The 26,929-nt window shown below is 47.3% G+C and overlaps 1 long non-coding RNA gene across 2 annotated transcripts in view; it reads right to left on the bottom strand.

Moving 5' to 3' along the window:
- Positions 1–26,929, bottom strand: part of LOC126548618 (uncharacterized) — a 52,627-nt gene continuing 25,698 nt past the window's right edge. The window contains exons 3-6 of one of the 2 annotated variants that reach the window (XR_008609193.2): positions 20,823–20,947; positions 6,271–6,369; positions 3,126–3,188; positions 1–148 (exon numbers count right to left, since the gene is read on the bottom strand). This is a non-coding gene — a long non-coding RNA (uncharacterized lncRNA). The remainder of the gene's footprint in view (positions 149–3,125; positions 3,189–6,270; positions 6,370–20,822; positions 20,948–26,929) is intronic. The other variant, XR_011890673.1, reaches the window with a different exon arrangement.

Here is a 26,929-nt window from a genome sequence, read left to right as displayed (position 1 = left end):
TTCAAGGACGCTTAATGTGAAATTTAATTTCTGAAGCACACGCAGTTTTCTTTGAATCTTCCGGTGCAGTATCCACCTTTCTGGGCCTTCTTCTCTTTGCAGTACTTTGAGCATTCATTGGACCCAAATGGGCAGCCGAAACTTTTACCTGTAGCAGTAATAAGAATGAAAGGATGTGAAAGAGATATTATTATCGTATTGTTAAGACGCACATACACAAGCACATACAAACGCACGCACTGATCTCTAAAGGATATACGTTGTCTTTGTAGGAAGGCAATCCGCACGGACCGAGGAACTCCCAGAGGCGGGAGTTACAACGCCACACGTAGCTGAGACTTGATCCTGTCAGACAAACAATTGCTGCACTTCTAAACCACACTAGCAGTCTTATATTGCTGCACTGCATGTGTGCAAAGAGTAGCGTGTATCCCGTAAAAACACGTTGCTCCCCCTTTAGCACGACGATGCTGTAGGTGTAAATCGCCATTACATTACGTTACGTTTGAGAAGTATCATCAGCAAAAGAAATGAAACGTGAACAAGAAAAAATGATCAGAACACCTGTTACGGGTAATTACACGGAAATGTGGCATGTAGTCACTCTTTAGCCACTTTCTAAGCATGAGGGTTTCACAAAAGCACGCCTTAGGGCACATTCACACCGGCGACTTGAGGAGGTCGCGCGACCATTTGCGACTCGCAATCAAAAAGCGACCGAAGGCGACTGATGCTCACACCGGCAAGCCCGGCTGCGCGCGACCCGCAAGTCGCAATCCCGGAGATTATCGTTCTCAGCGAGAACTCTCGGAATCTACGCGGAATTTGAACGCGACGCCGGAGAAGGACGGATGTAGACACACGAAAGATCACTTCCGGTGCGCCGCTGATTGGTTTATCAGTTTTGCGACCACAGTCGCGCGACTGAAAAATCGCGCAGAGAGCGACTGGCCCAAAATGGTCGCTTTTCAAGAAAGGCGACCGTTTGCGACCATTTGCGACTGGTCGCTTTGCGACCAACTTGGTCGCGCGACCACTGTCAGTCGCCGGTGTGAATGAGCCCTTAGAGTCTGAATTAAACCGTTGTTAGAAATCCAGGGTGAACCTGGGATGGCTATTCTGGACACTGACAAATTCCGCGATATTGTCGACTTCGCCATCTTGTCAGCTCTGATTAGCCCAGAGTGCTGCTACGGCCTCTTGGACTGGCTCAAAATATCGCCATTACAACAGTTGCCAATATGGCGGAAATAGGCAATGTCTAGAACAGCACCCCTAGAGAGAAAACAACGCGTTGGAGAAGTTTCAGAACTCCTGTTCTTGGTAAGTGATCAAAGGAACACTACAGAGAAAAAAAAAGGTTGAGCTGTGTTAGTAAATTGCGCTTTGACAATACCAGAAAGACCAAGGTGCAACCACATGCACGCGATTTTCGAGCGACGGCGACGAGCCTGGGCCAGGATTTGCCGTTGCGGAGGGCGATTTGCCGTTGTGGAGGCCTTCGCCGGTTTTTGGCGAGCCAGAAAATTTTGTTCGCAGCCCAATAGTCTGCGCGGCGTCTTCCGTGGGCGACAGCATGATTGCGCAACAACATGGCAGCAACCAGTCCGCCCGCTTTGATCTGAATGCGCTCTTGCAGCTTGCTCTCTGCCGTGACAGCAAAAAATAAATACTAAAATCAGCCATCGCTTCGTCTCATCTCAAGTTGAGGACAAAGTACCTGTGTTTTCTTGTCGTTATTATTGAGATCAGTAATTAGTTTTGACGCTGTTAGGCCTGAGACGCCACCGAGAGCCGTAAAACTGTTTTCAGTTTTACTCACCAGATGGGGCGCCAAAGCATTTCACGCTGGCAGCATGGAAATGGATTCCCACTGGGAATGACAGCATACTTAAGCAAGATCTAATACACCTCGGTTAAAACATTGCCCTCGTGGTAAGTTTGCTGTTTCTGCACGGACGCATGATTGTATTTATTCGGACAACAACGTAAATTTGTCGCTACTGTTTTTCCGCGATGCCGCGTCCATGTGTAACTCCACGCCGCAACGCCGCTTGTCGCTGTCGCTTGAGTATCACGTGCTTGTGGTTAACACATTTCCAGAAAGTACGAAAAGACGAAAGATAGGTGTTGACGCGACCTCAAAGTTTCTTCGAAACGTCGCCGGAACGTCGGGGAACTTGACAACGTCGCCAGGTTCCTAGTCAATTGTTCATCAGCAATGTGTACTACATTCTGTTCAAAAAGCGCCCGACTAAACTAGCAAGTTGCGAGAACTTTTGCGGCGTCACAACAGCCCGAATCAGTGACATGCCATTGACGTAGCGACGCTGTAACTTCGAAGCAAAATCCAGAGCTTTGTTTGGCATTGTTTTGCTTCTAATACTCAACCTCTCTGCTCCAAATCAACAAACGTAGAGTTTTGGGTGAATACCTCGTCGGTAAAAGCCAGTTTATTGTCTTTCTTTAGCGTCTCTTTAACAGGCTGCTTCAGCTACGCTTTCAGCTTGAACGCTGCCCGCAAGAGTAGGGATAAGCCGGCAGCTACTGTAACACGACACTATGGTGTAATACGTACCTAATTACGGCAGGCTGCAGGGCTTGATGAAATTTATATAAATGAGACATTTTCAACGCTTAGAAAGAAAAAAAATAAACACCTTAGAAGAAGACAAAAGAGACGACACGATAGAAAAAGGCGCCGAAACTTCCAGCGTCCTTCCTGTTTTTCCGTTCTCCAAGATGCTATCGCAACTTGCTACCAGGACGAAGGTGCGTTCGCGCCGCCATTTGCAAGTGGTCGGTGGGACTTCCGCGTTTATTGAAAGCCCAGTACGAGTTGAAGTACCGCGGCGGTAGAGGGCCGATGAAGTGACACTGCACGCTTTTAGAGACAAATATTAAGTAGTTACATGGCAATTATGGGCTCTGAAGAGGAACAAGCACCGTAGTAGTGTCGGTGGGGCTGCGCTTCCGTTCTCGACATTTTAAATTGCCGGTTGGTAAATTTGCCTCGCGACGTACCGTACAACAGGTTATCTGAGACTCTATGAATAACGGTGACAATAAAATCAAAGGTTCAGTTAAAGCAAAATAAAGGCTAGTATTTAAAATTCGACACTTACGGATGACCATGAAAGCGCGTGAACAGACAGTGGCACCTGCGGCGCAGCAAGGCCCCAGATAATCTGCAAAGAGCAACAGCAGCGCTGGTAACGCAACGGGAACTTCCTGATATGCATCATTTATGACAACAAGAGCTGACTGAAAGTATTCTTGCATTTCGAGGGAAGTGCCTCGAACTGCCAGTCTCGCGGCAATTTTGCGTGTATTCGCGGGCTTCTTTCTCGCTCGGAAAAACACTTTTATGTAGCACGTATTGAGCAACAGAAAGCTGTATCGGGAGTTTTTTATGCTGCTCTACGATTTTCTCATTGACATTTTTCGTCTAACTGTATTATTTGAGAAGTTAATTAATGAATTAGGACTAATTGTGTAATTAGGTGGTATGAAAAAACAACCTGAGTATCTTCAAGCGACGGCAAACAACATTACCTTGGTTTTGTCCAGCTACGTGGCATTTGCATATTTTTAAATCTTGGTACATGATAGTTGGGACACTCTGTATAAAACAAGGCTTTGCTAATATAGGATTGGGGATAAAATAACGAATAGCTCTTCGAACCTTTGAATAAACAGTCGCCGGAGAACACTGAGTAATATTTTATGTGAAATCAATGGGTTCCGAAAAAAAGAAAAGAAAGGTTCAAGATAGTGTATTTTGAGAGTGTATTTGATAGTGTATTTACGGCCGTGTGCGCCGATCAGTGCAAACACGTCTGGTCAGGTTTTGACTAAATTAGAATGCTGAAACTGGCCAATAAACGATGAACGCTCTAAGAAAAAGCACCAACGTTGTCGCAGGGGTAACAAAAAACGAGAAAAGAAATCAAATCAGTAGGGCCCTGCCAGGTTGGTATAAATCACTGGTCAGCGTTTAAACGGCTATAATGCAAGGACTCTGTGATAAACATGGCAGAAAACGGTGTGTAGTAGGATTGCTTCTAAAACGACCCATCTCCCTAATTTAGGAACGAGACAATGCTTGGTGATTTTTCAATATATAATTATGTATGTGAATTGACTAAGGTGACCGTTTGGGCATGTTGGTAGGACATGAATGCATCTTTTTGCGCACAAGACAAAAACGAAGGAAAGGCTGAGACACACATATGTATATATTTGTGTCTATATATATATATATATATATATATGGGGATCGTTTACTTTAGGTTGCGAAGGTGAGCGCAACAGTGGCCAGCTGGTTGATCAACTCAGCGTCGTCCTCTTCCTCTGTTCCCGCTCGGGACCGCAAGCACGTTCGCCGGTCTTCGTTTTCCTCACGCGTAACAATATATATATATATATATATATATATATATATGGTCTCTTGCTTCAAAATAAAACGATGTTGTAAGTCTGCACTCAAGTGTCTCAGCCTCTCCTTCGTCCTCGTCTTGTGCGCAAAAAGCTGCATATTCATCTGCATTGAATTGAATTATGGGGCGTTATGTGTCAAAACTACGATTTGATTATGAGGCGCACCGTAGTGGGGGGCTCCGAATTAATTTTGACCACCAGGAAATCTTCAAAGTGCCCCCACTGCACGGGACACGGGTGTTTCTGCATTTCGCCCCCGTCGAAATGCGGCCAAGGTCCATCTAAATAGGTCGTGAAGTTTGGAACGAAATGCGTGAGGGGATGGGGAGGTGGCAAATACTGAAACTAGAAAACCTGTGTAATTTTGAAAATTCGACAATGCCTAATTAGAACACCGTCATACGAGTAAATATTCTGCATAAAGGGAAATTCTGTTTCAAATACTTTTGCTCTACTCAAACAACAAACGTTGATTTTTTTTTCTATTTTACAATTTATCAATTCGTTCTTGACGACCCCTGTCAACTAGTGATTCTGGCGCAAGAGACAGCTGACCTGTGCGAGCCTAGCTATTATGTCGTGCGGAATGGCGTTGCTCACTTGAACGCGGCGGTTTCGTCCGAGTTTTTCTTTATTTCCTAGCATATTTGTTTAAAGTGTCGCGTGCGCTTCGCTTCAGATATTGCGTGACCTAGCGCACGGCATTCATTGGCGAAAGGTGTGAGCGCAGCCTTTTTGCTATCGTGTAAGTTCACGCTGTGTATCGCCGATACGACAAATGCGGAGCCCTCCGCGTAGAAACGTCACGTTATATTCGTTCACTCTCTGACACAGGCTCTGAATGTCCTGCAGTCAGCAAAATTAGTAGGTTCAATGTTTTATAAATGATAACGTGGTGCGATGTTGTCTTGTCTGATAACATTTGGATATGAATACATGGTGTCGTATGGAATTGCGAATGATTCTGTGAAAAGCCTTCGCATATATTAATATACATTACGACTGTGCGCTTGCCATAGTACTTTTCATACATCGATGCATGTTTTGTTTGGTCAATGATATTGGTTACGTTATTCTAGACGAATAAAAGTGAAGTTACTTTTGTAACCTCTCTGACCCTGTCATATATTTCCATCCAATTCGCTTACCTTCCTGAGGAACCTACAGGAGCAATTGACATCAATAACAGCCTATGGTCACCTTACGACATACACCACTACTATAGTCTCATCATGAGAAGCCAACACACGCGCCTGTGTGTCATAGTCTCATGACACACAGGCGCGTGTCAGCTCGCCTCAGCCTCAGAAGGGAAATGACTGCTGGCGTAGGGGTCAAAATGTCGGACGCTAAAGAAATTGAAACATTCGCGTCAAACAGCATAAGCCCTCGACGTCACTTCTGGGTGTGACGTTGTACTTTTTGTTTATTTTTTTACGTAAGTTTTCCCCACGACGCACAGATGGCGACGGCTGCCCCACACCGCCATTTTCTTGACACGTGGACTCCTATGGAAGCTTTGCTACCAGTTTACATGCACCTTGATGCGGCCGCTGCGGCCGGGATTTGATCCCGCGACCTCGTGCATAGCAGCGTAACACCATAACTGCTAAGCCACCGCAGCGGGTAATTATGTATGTGTATTTGGCAGTTTCTTCTGCAACCCTTGCAATCATTTTGTTCACCGAAATTTTCTGTGTTCGCATCGACCCTTAGCTGGCTTACAATACTACGTGTTCAGAATATATTCACACACATTAGCTGCCATCCTTATTATTGCGATAAATTTCACGAAGTGGGCAACCAGAAAGCTGAGCGCTCCTGTCTCACCTGAAATTATTAGAAGTGTGATAGTAAAGGCGATCATCTTCATGCTTGGCCGCCAACACAAATGCAGAAGAGAGAGAGAGTGCAGCAGGGAAGTGGCGCCTGCAATACAATCAAGAAAGGGTATCTACACTGCTTCACCGGTGCGCAGCAATTATGCCAAATTGGGTGCACTAGATTTATGAACTCTGCTTGTGATACTGAGGTCGCAGTTTACATGGCAAGTCCACTTCTTTAGCCACCTGCGCAAGGAACATGTCCACATAGAAAGTTACTGACAAGGTACAGGAATTAGGGTCATCAACAACCAGCGCTCCTAGTGGTTCAACGCTGGAAAAGAACAGGTGAGGTTTCTGGGGGGGAAACATTTTTCTTTCCCTTTTCTTGTTTTTCTTTTCTTTTCTTTTTTGCGAATAGCTAATCACAGAGGCTATCTTTAAATAAATGACCGGAGGAAATAGATTATGCGGGTTGATTATGCATAATCGGCCCTTTTCTTGTTTGAGGGTGGACAAAAAATTAAATTAGGGAGTTTTACGTGCCAAAACCAGGATCTGATTGTGAGGCATGCCGTAGCATGGGATTCCGATTCAGTTTTGACCGCTTGTGTTCTTTAACCTGTACTTAATCCTAGGTACACGAGCGTTTTTGCGTTTCGCCCCCGTCAAATGTGGCCACCGCAGCCGGGATCGAACCTGCGACGTCGAGCTTAGCAGCGCGGCGCCATAATTGCCGCTGCAGGTTTCGATGGCCGAATACCCACTTCAATATAAGCGCAAAACTTGAGGTATGGGAGTCAAGCAAACGCTTCCAAATCTGGGGGCATTCTTGCTGAGGGAAAAGCTATTTGCGAAGAAACGAGGGTGCCGACAGAAATGTTTTAGGGAATCTACGAAATTCAAAGGGGCTGAGAAACGCATATCGCGGTGTTAGTACAAGAAAAGGAGGTGTTCGTCTGCACTGAAACAGTCACGAATAACGAGAGCGTTGCCGGTGTCAACGAGACCTATTTTGTGAGCGGTAGTATGCCTCCTATAGTTACATATAGAGGCGTTTTGTATTGATGGCATTCATAGAGTTCCACTTGTCCACACAGCGAGGCAGTTAGACGAGAACTTCAAAAAATATTTCAGCGAACTGACAGATTAGTGATCAGAGTTCTCATTCTTATCACGCACGTGTTCACTATTATTTTGTCATTGCCTGCAACGCACTACGTTTACTGCTCTTGTGGCTCATATCGTTTGGTGCTCCACATTGGTCATGACATGATGCGAGCAGCAAACTCGAGAAAGCATCCACACTAACAGTGAAATGCGAGCATTCATGGACAAGGCGTTAGGAACAATGGACGGCGCACCTTGAGAATCATTCAAAATCTCTATCACGCTCTTACCGAACAGAAACGGGCGACGATCTGGTGATGGTGTCCTCCGGTCTCCTGCTCGCGGGTTATCTTGGCACAGTATGACTTGACACGGAAACGTCGTGTTCGTTAAAAAAAAAAAGTTGGGATAACTGGGGTGCCGCCTCTTCAAACCGTATGTCGCTAAGACGAGGCCGTCAAGCACCCTCCCCACGCTGCCGCCTGGCCACTCTGACGGAGTTGAAAGAGAGCATAAGGGGTTGACGTCGACAGGCCTGGCTGACAAGCGCCATTCAAAAACTGGCGCCGCGTGCTTCAGAGCTTGGTCACGACGAAGTTGGAACGCGTGTAGGGCCGAAGTCATCGATTGAAAGGGAGCCGCGAAAATGCCTTGAAGCGTCCTCGCTTGCATGGCGTTAAAATTGCGGCAATTCTGCTGTAAGCGTGAACGAAGCGTTCGTGCGCGTCAAGCGTGTGGAAAAGTCAAGTTTCTAAACGCTACGCCTCACTCTCCCTCGAACGCAGACTGAAGCGCTCAGCTCGAGTGATAGGTCGTCTTGGCGGTGACAGTTTTGTTTATTACCATGCACAGAACATGAGTGTGATCTCTTGCTAGGACGGTGAAGCTGAAGAGATGCGCTTTCGAAGGAAGGCGCCCGAGTGGGGTCGACGAGCGCAAGTAAAAGGCAGCTCTGAAATACGGGTGCTACATCTTGTTTCGCACTGTATTTTTAGTCTATAGGCGCGTGTCAGAGCAGGCTTGCCCGGCGGAGTACATCTAAGTTTATCTGTGTTTGCAAATGCTCCTTTCATGAAATACTGCTCTAGCTATGCAGGAGCAATATTTCTGCCAAGAACGCATAAGAAGAGGACTGCTCGTGCACGACCACACAGAATTGATCGATGTTAGTTAATATGTATCACAAATATGCGTATATTCTGAAACACTCAAGCGGTGCATGAGGCTACAACGTTTTGATGATAATTTACCATCAGTTACTCTTTTGTCACAGAGTGCAATATCATTATTTTTTACTACATTCGCTGTAACGCCACGTCCACACTTAACGGTTATTTTTTATTATTATCATTATTTGCGGTACACATCCATACCGTCTCTCGAGCAGCTCCACTGCACTACACTACACTCTCACGTTTACCCGCGATTCCCTCATTCCCGGCAAGGAGAAACATATTATTTGTATTTCCAAAATTTCTGACGCGTGGATACATATTCAGGTAATGTCTACCTTTCACTTTCATGGGAGCAAAGAAAGAAGGAGCAAACGCGTATAGCCGTGACAAATAGCGCTTTTGTTATACATTTGTCGTCTTCTGTTTATCTGCGCACTTAACCCCCTCGCGCTGAATATTACTTCTACTTGTTTCCATTTACCACACTGTAAGTTCACACCCATGCCAAGCAACTATCGCGCTTATTCTTGAAGAAATTTAGGACTGAGGAATCATTACAGGTACGCAGTACCTGTAATGATTTTAAAGATTTGAAATTGACATCAATGCCATTTATGTCGCCAACTAGCGTATGACATGGCCTCCTTATGCTAATAATTCTAAGCGCCCTGTGCTGCGCTGGAGGAGTTTTGCTGGTACGTACGACCAACGCTGTCTTTATATCACGATTGGCGCGGCGCCCCCACCACGTGTCGAAATGCATCCAAATGAGACCTTCTTTAAAAGCGACCCTCGTATTGCTCTTTTTAGCAGTGCGAGAAGATTATCGAACGGAAAGTGCGAAGAACGAAGAGCGGGAAGCGGCTTCGGTGAAGCAAGGGCGCTCGTCTTCTTTGGCACGGCCGTTTCGGCGCGTGGTTGAAGGCATGCGCAGCCCACGCGACCCGATCTTGTGGCGGGCGCAGGGAGCCGAGATGGCGGATGGTGTCAAAGGTTGTGTAAACTCAAGTTTAGGAGACGCGTTCAAGCGAGGGGCCCGACTTCCTGTTGCCGCCGCTTTTGATAATGCCAGCGTTCGGATCGCGAGTGAAGCTCGCAGCCATCAATGGAGATATGAACATATTTACCTGTGCGTTCGGGACATCATGCTTTGCAATTTAGTAAGTACGCGAATGTTAACTGCAATTTATACTGCCAATAAAGCTACGGACCATATTCTGTGTTATTGTCTAATACTTTGCTATTGCAGTGAATGATTCACATTTAGGGGGAAAGTGGGGTTTTATTTATCAGTATTGTCGCTGTGGCGGATTTCGTAAAACGAATTTATGAAACACTATTTGGCTTCTCTTATAGCTGGCCGTGTCAAAGCAAAGAAACCTTTCTGGAGCAACAATTAAAAATTTAAAACGTCATAAAGAAGAAGAATCACAGCAATCACTTGGGTCTCTCGGAAATTTTTTAACAATTTAGAGATGCCGGTTGTTCACCGTTATGCGGCTGGAAGTAGTACAAGTGGGTTGACAGCGACTGGCTACAAAAGAGAAGTCATGATTCCTTGAGGTCCAGAGCGAGCAGGCACCAGTCTGTTTTAAAGTAGTGAACTTGGATGACCTAGCCGAGTGATCTGAATGCGTTACTGGCTCTTTGCGACAAAGAATTGTACAAAAAGTGATTCCGCGTCCCCCTGAGAACTTCATGTATCCCGTTCACGAAAGAAACCGACGCTTCACGCCTATGCACTTCGAACGTGTTATAAAAATGCCATGTCAGACAGACGCTGGTTACTGTACTCTACAAAGGAAAGCAACGTTTTCTGTTCGTACTGCAAGTTGCTTCGCGCAGCAAGGACAAGTCCTATTAGATCGTATGAATTCGATGAGTGGAGAAATCTATCCTGCCACCTATCCCTACAATAAAACTCTGAGCAGGACTTTCAGGCCCTGGAACAGTGGATCGAGCTCTCTGCGCGTCTGGAACAGCAAGCGATGATTGATACTACGCATCAAAAACTATTGTCCACAGAAAAAAAAAACATTGGCAGAATGTTTTGCAAATGTTTGTAGGTAGTCGTTAAGTTTCTCGGGCAACAGAATATAGCTTTCGGGGGATCCATCAATGAGTTGTCTGAAAGGGACATTGGCAACTTCTTGAAAGTAGTAGAAATGTTGGCAGATTTTGAACCATTCATTATGGAGAATATTTTCTGGTTTCAGAATGCGTAAATATGCGCCCACTCCTTGGGTAACGTTACTCAGAATGATTTGATTAGTCTGCTTTAAATGAAAGTTACGAAACGGGTCTTGGAGTTGAGGAGAGCAGCCATATAATATTCTATAATAGTAGACTGCACTCCTGATGCTAGCCACGTGGAGCAGATGAGCACATTAATCCGCTTTGCTTCAATTAGTCTTAACGGAGCAAGCAGCGGTAAAGCAAAAATAGAGGAGAGGTTCATCGAGTTTCTACCTGTGCGCGATTCCACTGGAGCTGGCCTATCAGATTTCTTTTAGAGCTGGAATGGTTAGAAATTCCACTTGCAGAAATTCAATCTGGCAACGTTTCCAACATGAAAGGCATGTACACCCCGGAGTTCAAAAAAGAATCCTGCATCTGAACAAATGACCCTGCTTTGTGCCTTGCAGCGCTCATTCTTTGAACCTGGTCGGGAACGATACGGCTGTGTGCTGTCCTGACTCTGTGTGGTTCTTTTTTTTTCTGTTCAGAAGATATACGTGTTCTTTTGATCATCAGTCCATCGTTGGGTTATTCTAAAAGGACACGCTAGGGCAACCTCACGGTGAAACTTCTCTCAGAGACAAGGTGGTCCAGCAAAATGGAGGCAGTCCGTCCTTTCCGGAATCAGATTGATGGAATATACGACGATCTCGTAGCCATTTGAGGCAACCCAACTTCTGAAGTCATGCATGAGAAGGCATGAGGCCGCAGTGAAGAAGTTCAAATTCTTGTGCCGAGTGGTGATTTGGTTTAATGCACACACAAAAATATATATGTATATATTTAGTTAATAAATCACTTTTGAACCCTACTTTGCGCCTGCCGGATGCTATTAATGCTCTAAAAAGCGTACGCTGTTTTCTTATGAAGGACCGATCTGACAAAAGCTTCCAAGAGGCAGTGGGAGAAACAATAACCTGGTATCGAAGCTGGAAGGAAGGAAGGAAGGAAGGAAGGAAGTAAAACTTTATTTGGTCCTGCAAGTAGTGATAATTAATCACTAAGCGGGCCACTCCCACGTCGTGACCGGAAGGCCAAGCCTCACGGCCACGTCGTGAGCCTGCTGGACAGCCCAGAATTGTTCATCCAGGTCCGGGCTGCGAAGTGCAGCCTCCCACCTGGATGCATCCTTGATCGCCGAGTCTTCAATTCTTTCGCAAGACCAGAGCATGTGTTCGAGCGTGGCTAAAGCACCACAATCTTGGCAATAAGGCTCTGTATACGTCTCTGGATAAAACATGTTCAGTCTCCGTGGGCAAGGATAAGTACCAGTCTGTAGTAAGCGTAATGTAAGTGCCTGAGCCCTGTTTAGTTTAGGATGCGGCAAACTGTAAACCCTGCGATTAAGAAGGTAATACTTCGTGATTTCATTGTATGTGGAAGGGGAGTCTCTGTTCTCGGGAAGTACCGCCACGCCGTTGCGCGGGGCAGATCTCGCGCTGCCTCATGAGCGGACTCATTGAGATTCGGAGGGGCTCCCTCGATCATCCCAAGGTGAGCAGGAAACCAACATGAGTAGTGTTGAGAGATCTCACATGTCTGCATAATTTTAAAAGCAACCTTAGCCACCGAGCCCTTCTCAAAGGCCCTAACGGCCGATTTTGAATCGCTATATACAAAAGGCCTGCGCCTGTCAACCAGGGCGAGCGCAATAGCCGCTTGCTCCGCGACCTCTGGCCTATCAGTCCGAACGGTAGCAGCGTTAACGAGACTGCCCTCATTGCCCACGACAACTATGGTAAACACCTTTCTCTCCTCGTTAAAAGAAGCATCGACGAAGCCAACCTTCTGATTCTCATCACGAATGAGTCTCAGCAGGCAAGCTTCCCTGGCCTTTCTTCTACCAACATTTCGCTCCGGATGCATGTTCCTGGGAACAGGCTTGACGTGATACCGATTACGGACCTTCACGGGAATACCGACATGAAGCTGCGAAATCTTCTCCTGAGGAACACCTAACTCTCTCAGAATCTGCCGACCCGTGCTAGTCGTAGAGAGACGCACCATCTGCGTCCTCTCCTGAGCCTCAGCTATCTCATCCTAGGTATTATGAATTCCCAGCTGGAGAAGTCGGTCGGTGCTGGTGCACATTGGCACTCCCAACACTTTCTTCGTGATCTTCCTAATCTGCGTGTCAAGCTTCTCCTTCTCCGATGGTTTCCACTTGTGCATGGCCGCCACATAAGTAAAGTGACACAATACAAATGCGTGCATAAGTCTAATGAGACTATCCTCCTTGAACCCCGTCTGCCTGTTGGCCACCCTCTTCACTAGGCGTACCGCATTTTCTGTCTTGGCAATGATCTTCTGGATCGTCAGCGTGTTGGCGCCGTTCGACTCAATAATCATTCCCAGGACCCTGATCTTATCAACACTAGGTATGAGATCGCCATTTCTTGTACGAAGCTGAATGCTCAGCTGGTCCACGGGGATCCATCCCCTTGGCTTGCGTCCCCTTCTAGTGGGACTGTACAGCAACAGCTCCGACTTGGAGGGGGAGCACCTTAACCCCGTCGGGTCCAAATAATTCTCAATTACATCTACTGCCTCCTGCGGAACACTTTCGATATAGCCCTCACTACCACCGGGACACCATATGGTCACGTCATCTGCATACATGGTGTGCCTAATCCCCTCAATCTCCAAGAGCTTCTTGGTCAATCCGACCATGGCCAGATTGAACAATGTGGGCGAGATGACGGCCCCTTGAGGAGTGCCCCTGTATCCAAGATTTAACATCGTTGACTCCAGCTCCGCAACCTTTAAGGTAGCCTTCCTGCCTGACAGGAAGGACCTGACATGGTCATGAAAGCGCGCACCGAGGCCAAGATCCGAAATGGACTTAAGAATATAAGAGTGCCGAACGTTGTCAAAAGCCTTCTCCAGGTCCAGCGCTAGGATGGCCTTGACGCCCCTTCCATCTCCATCAATGACCTGATGCTTGATGAGCTTCATTGCGTCTTGAGTCGACAGCCCGGCCCTAAAACCAATCATAGTGTGGGGGTAGACCTGGTTCTCCTCAAGGTACCTTGTAAGCCGATTAAGCACCGCATGCTCGGCTACCTTGCCCACACACGAAGTGAGCGAAATAGGCCTTAAGTTATCAATGCTCGGGACTTTGCCAGCCTTGGGAATTAGCACCGTGAGAGCTGTCTTCCACTGCTCCGGAACCACCCCATCTCTTCACATAGCGTTAACCTCCCCGGTAAGGTAGTTGATTGACCTATCGTCCAGATTTTTCAAAAGCTTGTTCGAAATCCCGTCCGCTCCGGGAGCCGACTTGCTCTTAAGGTTATGCAAAACCGTGCGTCCCTCTTCCACAGAAAAGTCCTCATCTAGGGAAAAGTTGTCCTCTCCCGTGTAGGCCTGCTCCGTCAGAAAAGCATCCGGGTCCGCAACAGGAAGGTATTTGTTGGCCAGCTTTTCAACCAGCTCTTCCTGCGAGGCAGACCCCACTGCTTCGTGTACAGCTCTAGCAAGGACGTGCCCCTGACTAACCCTCGTATTGGAGTCGTTCAGCAAATGCTTAATCAAGCCCCACGGCCTCCCGTTGCGCACCTGCTCGTCCACGGAGTTGCATACCTCATCCCACTGTTGCCTAGACAAAAGCTTACAGTGCTCCTCAATCAGCTTATTCAGCTCGGAAATCTTTTTACGCAGCCTGCGATTAAGCCTCTGCCCCTTCCACCTAGCCAGGATAGACCGCTTGGCTTCAATCAGATGGGCTAGCCTGCTATCCACACTATCCACCTCCAAATCCGTAGCGATCTCCTTCGTAGCCTCCTTTACATCCTCCCTCACCTGGGTGACCCAATCCTTCAGGGACGGCCAGTACAGGCCTTCGAATTCCTTCCTCCTTTCTCCTCTCTCCTCCCGGATCATCCGAAACTTATCCCCGTCTATAAACGTTAACGCCCTAGGGCGCCTACCCTCAACCTCAAAAACGACTTGGTTAATATAATGATCACTACCTAGGTCTTCGGCAAGATTGCACCAACTAGGCTTGGCTGCGTTCTTTACAAAGCAGAGGTCAGGGGTAGTATCCCTACACGTCGACCTCCCTATACGTGTCGGAAAGGCAGGGTCAGTGAACAGCGTAAGGTCAAACTCCGCAGCGTTCTGCCAAAGGTCTCTCCCTTTTACTGTGTCATGCTTGTAACCCCACACGTGATACGGAGCATTAAAATCCCCAGCCACGATCAGCGGATGGTCCCCGGCAAGCTTAGAAGCCTTCTGCAGAAGCAGCTTGAATCTCTGCACCCTGTCCCTCGGGGCACTATACACGTTCAGAATAAACACGCTTTTCTTGTTCACCCGGTTAGGAATCACCTCAATCATGACATAATCCAGGGAACTTAAAGGTATCTTAAGATCATGGATCACATGCGTCCGTTTGCTATCCAACAGAATGCAGGTCCCCCGAGCTTTGGATCCGCCGAAGACGGTTCGGTAGCCCGTCAGAGAAACTTCTTCCGTCATTGTCTCCTGCAGTAGAATAGCCTGCGGCCTACCCTTACACGCGCGAATATACTGCTGTAGAGGCGCCCGTTTACGAGCATACCCCCTACAGTTCCATTGCCACACACAAAAAGCCTCATTTTGTCGCGCCATGTTGAAGCAGTTGCTGCGAGCCATCTTGCTGAACCTGAGACTTCCCTGTCGAGGAACCAGCCCACTGAAATCCGGACCTAAGAAGGGGAGAGGCACTCAGACTGGATTTGTTTTCGAACACCTCTATTCTACATTGCAGCTCCTTGAACCTCCCATCAATCGAGCCGAGCGACTCTGTGAGACGCGTATTCAGCTGCGCCAGACCATCGTTGACCTGCTTAACACTATCTACAACACTCGACAGCATCTCCTTCACCTCAGATCTCAACTTCCTCGACGCGGGCTCCGCCTCATGAGTCATCGCCTTCCTCTTTGAGGGGCGCGACCCACTAGCCTCACCTACATCAGCAAAATCCATGCTCTCTATGGGCTCAGGCATTGCCCTCTCGGCCGGTGCAGGTCCTGCCACACCGTTAAGGGCCGGCCACACCGTTAAGGGCCGAGATTTCTGCCCTAAGCAGCCTCACCATTTCTCTCAACTCTGCGTTTTCCTGTTCTAGCCTCTTGAATCTCGCCTCATTCTTGCTTTGCTCTGGCCTTACCAAACTAGGCATCTCCGTTCGAGCACTTGTGCGCTCCGTCGAGGTAGTACCACTGGCCGCTCCACTGGGGCCCTTGCCTTGTAGACCCTGCAACACACCACTCTTGCGCACACCCTGTCCCGCAGTCCCGTTGAGGCCACGCGCAGTCTCAGTTCCCAACTGTCCGTCCAGTCCGAAGCGCACCTTAGACGCCGATCTGCTCCCAGACCGGTCACCGGAGCGGCTGCGAGATGCTCTACCTGGTCTCCTTGATCTTGATCTTGAACGTCGACGCCCACGATCTTGTCCTTGCCCGCTCTCCAGCGTCTTCCCCAACGTTGGGAACTGGCTGTCGTCGTACCTGAAGCCTCCCTTCTCTTCATCCTCCGCCTTGATGTCCGCCATAGCCCGCTCAAAACGACGGCGCCGGACCACATATGGGGTACGGAACCGCTGCTGGCACTCCTTGGCAGCCGTGATATGCTCTCCCCCACACAGTTCACACTTGGGCGTACACCGGTGGGCCTCACTGGGATTGGTTGAACCGCAGCCCCTGCAAACCACTTCTTCCGGCGAGGGGCAGACGTCAGCGCGATGCCCCAGCTTTCCACAAGCATAACAAGCATCAATCTGCTTGCGGTAAAGCGTGCACCTAACCAGCGCGTTACCATAACGAACGTAGTTGGGCACCTTGTATCCATCGAAGGCGATGATGACTGTACCCGACTCCTTGATGCGTTTTGCCGCCAGGGCCAGGGGATTATGCGGGTTGACAATCTTGCAACTGAGCGCTTCGGGTCCCTCGCTGAGAGGAACATTTCTTATGATTCCCTTGCACGTTTCATGCGGCGCCGCACGATATGCCGCAGCTTCATGCATGTGCCCAGCAATGCATAAATCCTTGATCCTCACGTACTTCGCAACATTTTCTTCTTCCGGCGTGCTAACCACCACAATATTCTGCTGATAATTGGGGCAGATCGTGTCCGCTTCTCGCTTTACCTCGTCTATGCAAGCAGCAGCCGCGATTGCATCAGCCACCGCGGCCGCACCAATTTTAGCAATATTCAGACCTCCCCTAATCCTGACGATAATCTTGATATCATATTTCGGCAGCGGAGGCATTTTACCGCGAAGGATGATAGCCTTCTTGACGCTAGCAGGCGAGTGACTCACTTTGCCGTTCTTGGGTCCCGGCCCGCCGTTAGGGCTAACAGCGTTGCCACCGTATGATGGCCTTGGCTTGGTCGTGGAATTCCTCTGGGTGTTAATTTTCCAGCCAGCATCCTCCGAAACGTCTTCCGGAGCAATATATTCGCCTTCCACAGCGTATTCCATCATGACAAAAGCGTCAAGCGGCCGGGGAGCCGGCGCGGCCCACGAGCACGGCGGGTTCGGCGATAAGGGTTAACACCTCCGGCGGCGTAGTCTAGACGAGAAAGGCCGTAAAATCGAGTACAGTCCACTCACTGAAAAAGGTCCTATATCCCGGTATACCGTGTAACTTCGCGGAACCGCTTAGCACAGAATCAGGCACCAAAGAGAGAAAAATCCGGTCCGAACTGCCCATAAAGCGGGAGCCGACGCGGACACGTCTCACTACTTGTAGTGGGGCAAGAGCATCCTCGATGCTGGAAGTTGAACCTGTTTCTCCGAGTGCCATCCTCTGTTCGTCTTAAGAAAAGTTCGAGGCAGTTTGCATAGGAAGGAAACGATAAGACACTCGTTGACTTGGAGACGAAGTTCCGCGTGGGCTTCTTCACCTCCATTTTGGACGTGGCAATAAACTCTGTGACAGCTAAGTTTGAACGAAAAGAACACAGCAAGTACTTCCGGTCCTTATACGACAGCAAGAAACGGGGTGTAGTTCCTCGAGAAGCGCTCTTGTCGTCGCAGAACCTGGAAGGGCTTCAACTGATGAGAATCGGCTAATTGATATCATTAGATTAGAACTTTGTAACGACCTCACAGGGCTCTTTCGTATCATTAATCAAGGCATGTTCGTCACGTCGTAAAATATGACATTGCTCCCAATGTCGCCATCGCAGTGCGCATCCTGTGAACTTTGCCAATCACAGTCACGTTCGGAGAAAGTAGCTTCTCAAAGCTACAAATTATAAAAAGCTTCCTCCGTTCCGGTATGTCCCAAGATAGACTAGTGGGCTTTGCAATGATATCAATAGAAAAGGACCAACTGAAATAGAGCTTTCCGAGACTGTGAAAGGCTTCGTTTCTGTGCAAGCCCGCAAAGTTCGGGTTCTTTGAACATCATCAAGCTCCTCCCCGAATTTAAAAGGCTCACATTGCCTCCTTATACACCTTTTCATCGGGCGAGGAGGAAAAGATGCGAGGCGAGCCTTTCACCCTCTCTGGCTTGTGATAGCCGGCGCGGCGCTGCTTGAACACATGTTTGCCGTCGCGTGCTGCGGAATGATTTGGAAATGTTTTGGCTCGTTCTGCATGAAGTTTGCATGATGTCAGTTCACACAAGGGGAGAGAATAATCACTGTGTAGCCTTTCGGTCCAGCGCTAACTGCAGCAATCGGAAATTTCTTTTGGCTGCGCAAACGTGCGATATGCATCACAAGCCGTGGTGTGTGTGCACGTCTTGTGAACTATTTTGGCTGTATAGGTTTTCACTCGACAAATAGAACCGGCGTCTGTGAATTGCCAGCGTGAATTGGAAAATTTTCTTACTATCTGATTGCTTGGCGTGGGAACTAAAACATAACAGTGCCCGTCTACGGCCAACCGAATGCAACCCCGAAATGTGTGAGCGCCAATGTTTATAGAACATTTCCGTCAGCCACCGGCATCGTTCACACGTATTTCAAGTCTAGTAGATTTGTAATCACTATGCTATGTCTACGACCCACCGTGACTTTGGCGGTACGCTGCTATAAGCCCGAAGGTGTGGGACCAAATCCCGGCCACGGCGACCGCATTTCGATGGTGGCTAATCGCGAAAACCCCCAATCTACTATGCATTAGGGGCACGTTAAAGAACCCCATGTGGTCGAAATTAATGCGGAGTCTCCCACTACAATGTGTCTCATAATAATACCGTGGTTTTGTCACAGAAAGCCCCCTAATATAATTTTCTTTATAGCTATGTCTATGTTAGCCTTCCGTATGGCACCGATGGCTGCGTTTGATGAACCAGCATTAAACATTTAAGGTTTGTGCTCCGGCGTTGTCCTTTTGCCCTGTAAAGCAGTAATACCCAAAGGGTATCGAATAAAAAGAACCCGACGGCTATTTGTGAGGACAAAATTTCCGTAAGACGTGTGCATGAGTGCGTCGTAGAGGACGGGACGAAGAACACCAAAAAAACATATCGATTTTCATCTTCTTCTTCAGCATAAGAACAACAAAAAAAGCATGGACTAACGCCACAATAAGACCTCGCACGGTCATTCCGCACGCTTTGGATCATGCGTTATATAGAATGAACACATCTGTAAACAAGCGTACTACTGCTTCGTGTTCTCGTGCAGTACACAGCCCGTCGCTCACCGCTCGACAAGTGTGGTTCACACTGTACGGTATGCTGTTATTACTAACCAAGACTGTTTTATTCGTGGGCAGAGACCTGGTCAAACAAACGAGGTAGTCGCGCAATGTATCTACATATAAGAATTTGGACGTTTGTAAAAATAAGCAGCACAACTTATTCCGTAGCAGAACGGTACCCACGCTGTTAGGATCGTCATATATATGACGACCCTCACAGAGCCAGTACCGCTCAATGTTTTGTAACTATTAATTGCTGCTAACCCACTGCTTATAACTACGGTGAGAATGCTGCCGTAAGGTCACATTAGTGAAACAAATTTTCAGAAATATTCAACTGATCTCCAAGGCTGGTTGCACAGGCTCAAACAGGCACGCACACATCGCGCTGTGTGCTTCGTCCGCCTCAACGCCGCTGAAACTCCAGCCATGCTTTCTTAAATCACTTCAGTGGGCTTTAGAGAACCGTTTCCTACGTAGAAGACGCCACGCCAGACTAAACCAATCGCGCGAACGCGAAACAACCAGCAGAAACTGCCGCCGAGCGTATACCTGAAATACAACACGGAGCGCTATCCTAATAGCATCATGTCGATTTTCCGTAGATGGCGCCACTGCCTACGCAATGTGGCGGCGCTAATGAATAAAAAAAAAAAGTTCTATACTAGTATGCGCGTCAAACTTCGAGTCTGGCACTTTATCAATTTCGCCAAAGCGTGTAACGTCTTTACTGATTTGTTTAAGTTCATATATTGTTTTTTTATATTCTTTGGGTTTGGTATTATGCAACGTTTGACCTTTCATGTTGATGCTTCTCATTCATAGTGTTTTGTACGCAATTTCGTCAACGCTTCATGTTTTTCGATATTATTACTTTTGCGAAAGACGTCTATTATATAATGTTTCGTTGTTCCAAACATATAAAGGCCTTCTGTTATGTGCAAACTAGATTCCATTTTAGTTTTTAGCCACACCATCCTTTATATGGCTAAATGTTCATGGAATAACAAAATGATACCCAGAAGCCTGTTTGCTAATGCTTCTCTGACAAAATATAGTAACGTTTCAAAAAGTGACATTAAAATTTTTCATTATGCTAGCATAACTTTGGTACTAGAGTGGAGAGGGGCGCATTAACTTTACTTTGCCTGGGGCACCACCTCTGTATACAGCACACGTCTGTTTCCTACGTGCTACATCTATTCCAATTCTAAACGTGTAACCGCAGTTATCGCACTAACTACTAATTATTCTCACTATATCGGTGCAAAGAGAGAAACCATGCTTAGGCTAGAGAAAGTTTTCCGCTAAACACACACACAACAAGTGAGACAGTGCAAATGTCTTCATTTTTAGGGAGTTTCTCGTATCGCTCAGCGAGGATCTTCTACCGGCGTGTCAGTGTTGCACAAGCACAAGTGCTGGCGAAGTCCCACGCAAAAGAAGAACTCGTGTTCCATGCTTTTGCAGAACACGAAGCATTCGAACGGGTCGTGTGGGCATCCGTGCGAAGCGTCTGAAAACCAGCGGGGAAAGAACGATTAGGATGGAAATACTGAGGAACATACGATTTCAACACTGTCATCAAATTTAAATATATTTCATTTATCCGAAACTACAATTTAATGTTTCACTATCTCAGCCGTTCCGTCGAAGCAGTACACAGGCTGAGTCTGGGCACTGCGCAAACAGAGTGTTTTCTACATAGGAAATATCGAGCCGAAAATTTGGCCTGCTCTTGCTCGGAATCAGAAGAAATCATTGCACACCTTTCCCTGCAAAGCACTATTCAAGCTCCGCATTTAAAAAAAGAAATATTTAAAAATAACAAGCGATAAATTGCGTGCTTTGTACAGGAGACCGCTCTCATAGCAACAACATATTGGCACTATTATCAACAACTGAACTGCGAATGCGTACAGTTAGCGCCTTAAAAGAATCCTTGCAAGTGTCAAGAATCTCTGAGAATTAGTAGTGTGGTGTTGTATGTTATGCAATAAGCGAAGCTTTCCTTGCCTACCCTCCCGAGTTTCGCGTGGCAGCTACTAGATCAGTTGGTATCTCGGCGCAAATATTTCTGAATATATAAGTAGGTATACGAAGCTCATATGTGTGAAGAATGCAACTACCAGCATAAGGGCTTATAAAAGCCCTGTATGCTGACCGATAAGATAGTGCCAGTAAGTGCACCCTTGTTCAGCATAATAAAAAAAATTAATGACTACATAAAAAGTTCGGCAGCACGTTACACTCCTGAAACACGTGCAGGCGTAAGCCTGCTGCTCACGTGGTATTGCAGTAAGTTATACGATCGGAGGGGTCAGACGTCTTGCAAGACATAATGATCCGCAGTGTGAAGTAAACGTTTAGAGCTGTAGGTCGGTCTCCTCAACGACACATGCGAGCACCTAATGCACTACCTAAAGATTCCTTCTTTCTTTCTTTCTTTCTTTCTTTCTTTCTTTCTTTCTTTCTTTCTTTCTTTCTTTCTTTTCTTTTCTTTCTTTCTTTTTTTCTTTCTTCATTCATATTCAGCAATTGCATCTTTGCTTAATAACTAACGGGGTATGAGCCATTCCTGATTATGATATTCTTACAGCGAAGCTGTCTATGGCTAATCTGGAAAAATTGGTGGCCGAGATGTTGACAAAACGAAATCATGATGTGGGCCTATCCTGGTGATAGTGCAGAAAGGGTCCAAGCTCAATGGCACATACCCCTGTGGGATTGGGGACCTGTAACGCGACCTTTAACTACCCTTGTCACACGTGGGACCCAAAGAGGTCCCTGGCACAAGAGTAAGAACACATGTTCTTGAAAAAATGTTTTGTACAGCTTTTTCGAAAAGGACTGTTAAAAAGTTATCGGTGCCAAATGTGTGAACGCGCTAGTACCACTCCTTGCGCGTTCGTCGTCGTATTCTTCCGCAGCTTGCTCCGTTGTGCACAATATTATCATCAGCAATGGCTCGAGCGTCGTTGTCTTTCACAGATGGTTCCGTTGACGCTCATACAGCGTAGAATTTCACTTCTCTTCTGTCGTCGTAAAGGGGAGGCCGCGTTTATGGGGGTATGAGCTATTGCTTAAGGGGGTATGAGCCATTCACTGTCTTACGTGACGGATACATTTAGGCACGTAGGTGATACGCGAATGTATGTGCGTACCTATATCACCACGATGATCACAGATTATAAGTCAATAAATATGTTCGTACCCTTGTTCAATATCCTATGTCACCTCTGTGTCGTGCGCTAAACAGCTTCCCTGGTCATCCACATTTGCAGAGTGGAATGGCACTTAGCTTTTTGCTTCACTGGGCTATACGCCGCTTTTTACGGTTATGAGCCATTCCAACGAGCCACTTCAGGCTTTCGCTTTAAAATATTAATACATTATGTTGGCTCATAGATATCTCTAAAGCACACTTATATTTTTAAGAAATGGGTTTGTGGGCGAGGAAAACCAGACAGACGTCGGTGCCAGGTGTCCACAAATTATATTTTAACCGAGCCCGCTTAATCAGGCGGGAGCGGGACAAAGCACTGCTGTCCTTCGATCTTGCAACCGCCGATTCCTTGCTCGCGCACCATAAGCGTGCTGGACGTGTCGTCGTCGTCGCCTTTCTTGGTCGGATCACTGTGGCACATAGTAGCGCTCTACAGGGCGTTATATTGTTGACGTCTACCTTTCCCAAACAAGTCAGTTTGATAGCAAAAGACTAGAAGATATTATGGCTGCTAATCTCGGTCCTTGGACAATAAGAGGGGACTTCAACGCTCACCACCGTATATGGGGATGCTCCAGGATAAATTCGAGGGGCCGGTCACTAATATCTTTTGCATCGGGCCACAACCTGCGTCTTCTAAATGACGGAAGCCCGCCATTTCTGCGAGGAACAATGTACAGCAGCTGCCTTGACTTGACTTTGGTGTCACGTTGCCTGACTTCGAGCGTGCAGTGGTTCACTGATATTGAAACCCACGGAAGTGATCATATTCCAACCTATGCGAGAATCAATGGTCTAGACGCCGCATTACCGGTTGTATCTCGCCAAATCGACTGGTCAGTCTTTCAACATTATGTAGAAGGCACATGCAAGAAACATCGCACGCAAATTAGAAGACATAACTGCAGACGCAATGCAAGATCGCACGCGTTGCTTCACACATTCATCAAAGCGTACAGAGAATGACGTTGAGTTGGAAAGGCTTCGTGCACTACGTCGCCGAGCTGAAAGGAGGAACAGGCGCACGAAGTCAATTCTTAACCTCAGAGAAGCTCGGCGCAAGCAAAAGAGGCTAAAACGCCGAATGGATAAGCTAGCGGATCAAATATGGAAATGCGTTTGCGAGTCACTGAACCCCCGCAAGCCATTGTCCCGTGTGTGGCGTACCCTACGGGGTCATTGCTCAAGTCCCCAGCAACGACGCCCTTTTAACGCCCTTGCTCTCTATCAAAACGCCGTGAAATAGACGTTGCAGAGGAATTTTGTGCGAAAGTCGCTGGTGGCACAGTTTTAGTCCCTGACATGACTTTAGGCGACATCCCCGGTCCACGAGAAACAAGTACGGACGCTTCATTCTCCATGGAAGAATTAGAAGCTGCTATGGCGCTCTCTGTTTGTCTTCACCAGGGCCCGATGGCATAACATATACTGCTTTGCGCCACCTAGGTCGAGAAGCACGAAGAGAACTCCTCAGCCTTTTTAATAGTTCATGGCAAGATGGTGTCGTCCCATAGGAATGGAAACGCAGCCGTCTGGTACCGCTGCTAAAAGCAGGAAAGTCACCGCTCGAACTGGCATCGTATCGGCATATATCACTTGCCAGCTGCGTCGGGAAGCTCATGGGACGTATGATCCTCATGCGTCTCGAATGGTACCTTGAACACCACAAAATTGACCCTGACTCTATGACGGTATTTCGACGAGGCCGTTCATCGATTGACAGTGACATCGATCTAGTATCATCTGTAGAACAGCAAAAATCTTGGAAGCGATTATCAGTAGCACTCTTTCTTGACGTGAAAGGCGCTTACGGCAACGTTTCCCATCAAACCATTCTAGACGCACTTTTGACAGTTGAACTAGAAGGGCGAGTACATTGATGGATCAGAAACTACTTGACATAAAGGTCCTTGTTCGTACGTACGGAAGGTGGTCCGACTACCGACCACTACACATGCCGAGGCGTTCCCCAGGGCGGTGTTCTAAGCCGTTTTCTTTTCAACCTCGCGTTTCTTGGGCTGGCCGAATCCCTATCGGAAACAGTGAGTGTTTCAATCTACGCTGATGACATATGCATCTGGGCATCAGCGGTCACTCAACTGAAGGTTCGCGCAAGGCTACAGAAAGCATTAACACAGGCATCTGACTATCTTCGTACACAATGCCTTACCACCGCAACAGAAGAATGTGCGTTAGTCGCTTTTACGCGAGAAGCGATATCTCGTTATCCAGTATACATCAATGGCCAGCCTATCTCCTATAAGAGAAATCATCAGTTTTTGGGTGTCATTGTTGACCAGGACCTCTATTGGAGCCCTCAAGTTGCCCACTTGAAAAAGAAGCTCACATCTATTGTGCACGTCTTCAAGTTCATCGCCGGCAAAACATGGGGATCGTCAGTGGGCTCCATACTACAGTTATATAGAGTACTTGTTGTCGGATTCCTACGCTACAGCTCTCCCTTGCTTGCTAAAACATGCAAGTCAAATCTTCAAGAACTTCAGAGCGTGCAAGCACAGGCACTCTGTGTTTGCCTAGGCCTTCCACGGAGCGCCTCAACAGCAGGAACCATTATAATGATTAAGACCATCCGATCCCGACTTACATTAGCACCGACATGCTTAGGGCCCATGTTCGTCATGTTTCACGGATTCAATCAAGCTCTCTTGCCTGCCTGCCAGAAGGACGACCGCAGGCGTCCTTCTCCAACGAGGTCAGCATCCATCGTGCCTCCCTACCATCGGGTTTCACACCCTCAGCACGTTCAACCTCAGCTTTGTGGTGTTTAAAACAACCTCAAATGCGCCTTACGGTTCCAGGGATAAGAAAGAAGACCGGCCTGCCTACCTTGGCTTTGAAGTAAGCGGCTCTGGATTGTTTGCATACTTTCTACTTTGACCGAGTCCACATATATACTGATGGCTCTTCCACTCAGACCAGCTCTACCGGCGCAATGCTTATACCATCACGATCACTAAGCATCCGATACAAGATTTCTCACTTGACATCATCGACCGGTTCGGAGCTTGTTGCCCTCCGAGGTGCCGTCGATTATATTAACAACTAACCGGCTTATCGGTGGGAAATATTCTGCGATTCGAAGGCGGCCTTACAATGTCTTCTGTCATCTCTTCGTCGCGGGTCCTGTGAACAACTCGCGTCGGAGATACGAGAAATGCGCCATTATATGATCGCGAAAGGACACGACGTCGTGTTTCAGTGGCTGCCTGGCCACTGCGGCATCTCCGGCAACGACCTCGCTGACGAAGCTGCTAGGAAAGCACACGAAGGAGAAACCCTTGTTTCTGTACCTTTATCACGGACTGACGCAGCCCAACACTCAAGCAAGCTAGCGCACCATATGACATGGGAGAAGTAGCACACGCCTGAATTCACCCAACATCGATTGCATTCCCTCGATCCATCTATGCAACTGCGGCTGTTACCAGAGTTTCCGCGTAATGAGGAAACATTGCTGTGCCGCTTACATGTTTGGCGTGGCATTCAACGATGCATATAGGTTTTTGATTGGAATGGCTGACAGCGCCGAGTGCAATGCCTGCGGTGTCGAGAAAACTATAGAACATCTACTGTGCTACTGCCCATCTTTTGAAAATGAAAGACATGACCTCTGCACAGCTCTCAATCAGTTAGATAGAAAACCTTTCACCTTGAACAAGATCTTGGGACCATGGCCTCGCATATCGCAGCTACAAAAGGCCACAAAAGCGCTGCTGCAATATTTGAAAGCTACCGGATTGAGTCGGCGTCTGTGATCCGGACTGAGTGACCGAACGATATCCCCAATGGACTTTCTCTTCTTCTTTTAATCTTTCCGTCCCCTTTTTCATTTCCCCAGTGTAGGGTTGCCAACTGGGCTCAGTGCTGGTTAGCCTCCTTACCTTTCATTTATCATTTGCTCTTTCTACATATATATTCAACTGTTCTTTATTTACTTCATTTTTAATGCGAAAGCATTATATGCCCCATTACACTCAAAATCCGGCGTAAATATAAATATTGTATGAAATGATAAGCTGCATGGGATCAATGTAAACAAAATTGTAGCATCGCTGTTAGTTGTGAAACATAAAGAACCTCTTCGCTAAAGCTCGCACTTCACATTGATTTCTACATATGCGTTGGGCCTGCATATTTTTTTACGTGCCCATTCCTGCACTGCAGTTTTGTTTATTCGCAATGGATTTCGACTGCCAGTGACAGCGCTTGATTTATTTTTGCTGCACTTCATTTTCACAAACAATGATTACT

This window comes from Dermacentor andersoni, chromosome 1, assembly GCF_023375885.2.
Source record: "Dermacentor andersoni chromosome 1, qqDerAnde1_hic_scaffold, whole genome shotgun sequence".
Taxonomy (NCBI): domain Eukaryota; kingdom Metazoa; phylum Arthropoda; class Arachnida; order Ixodida; family Ixodidae; genus Dermacentor; species Dermacentor andersoni.
The sequence above is the reverse complement of the archived record's forward strand: the minus strand, read 5'-3'. Positions and strand labels throughout refer to the sequence as shown.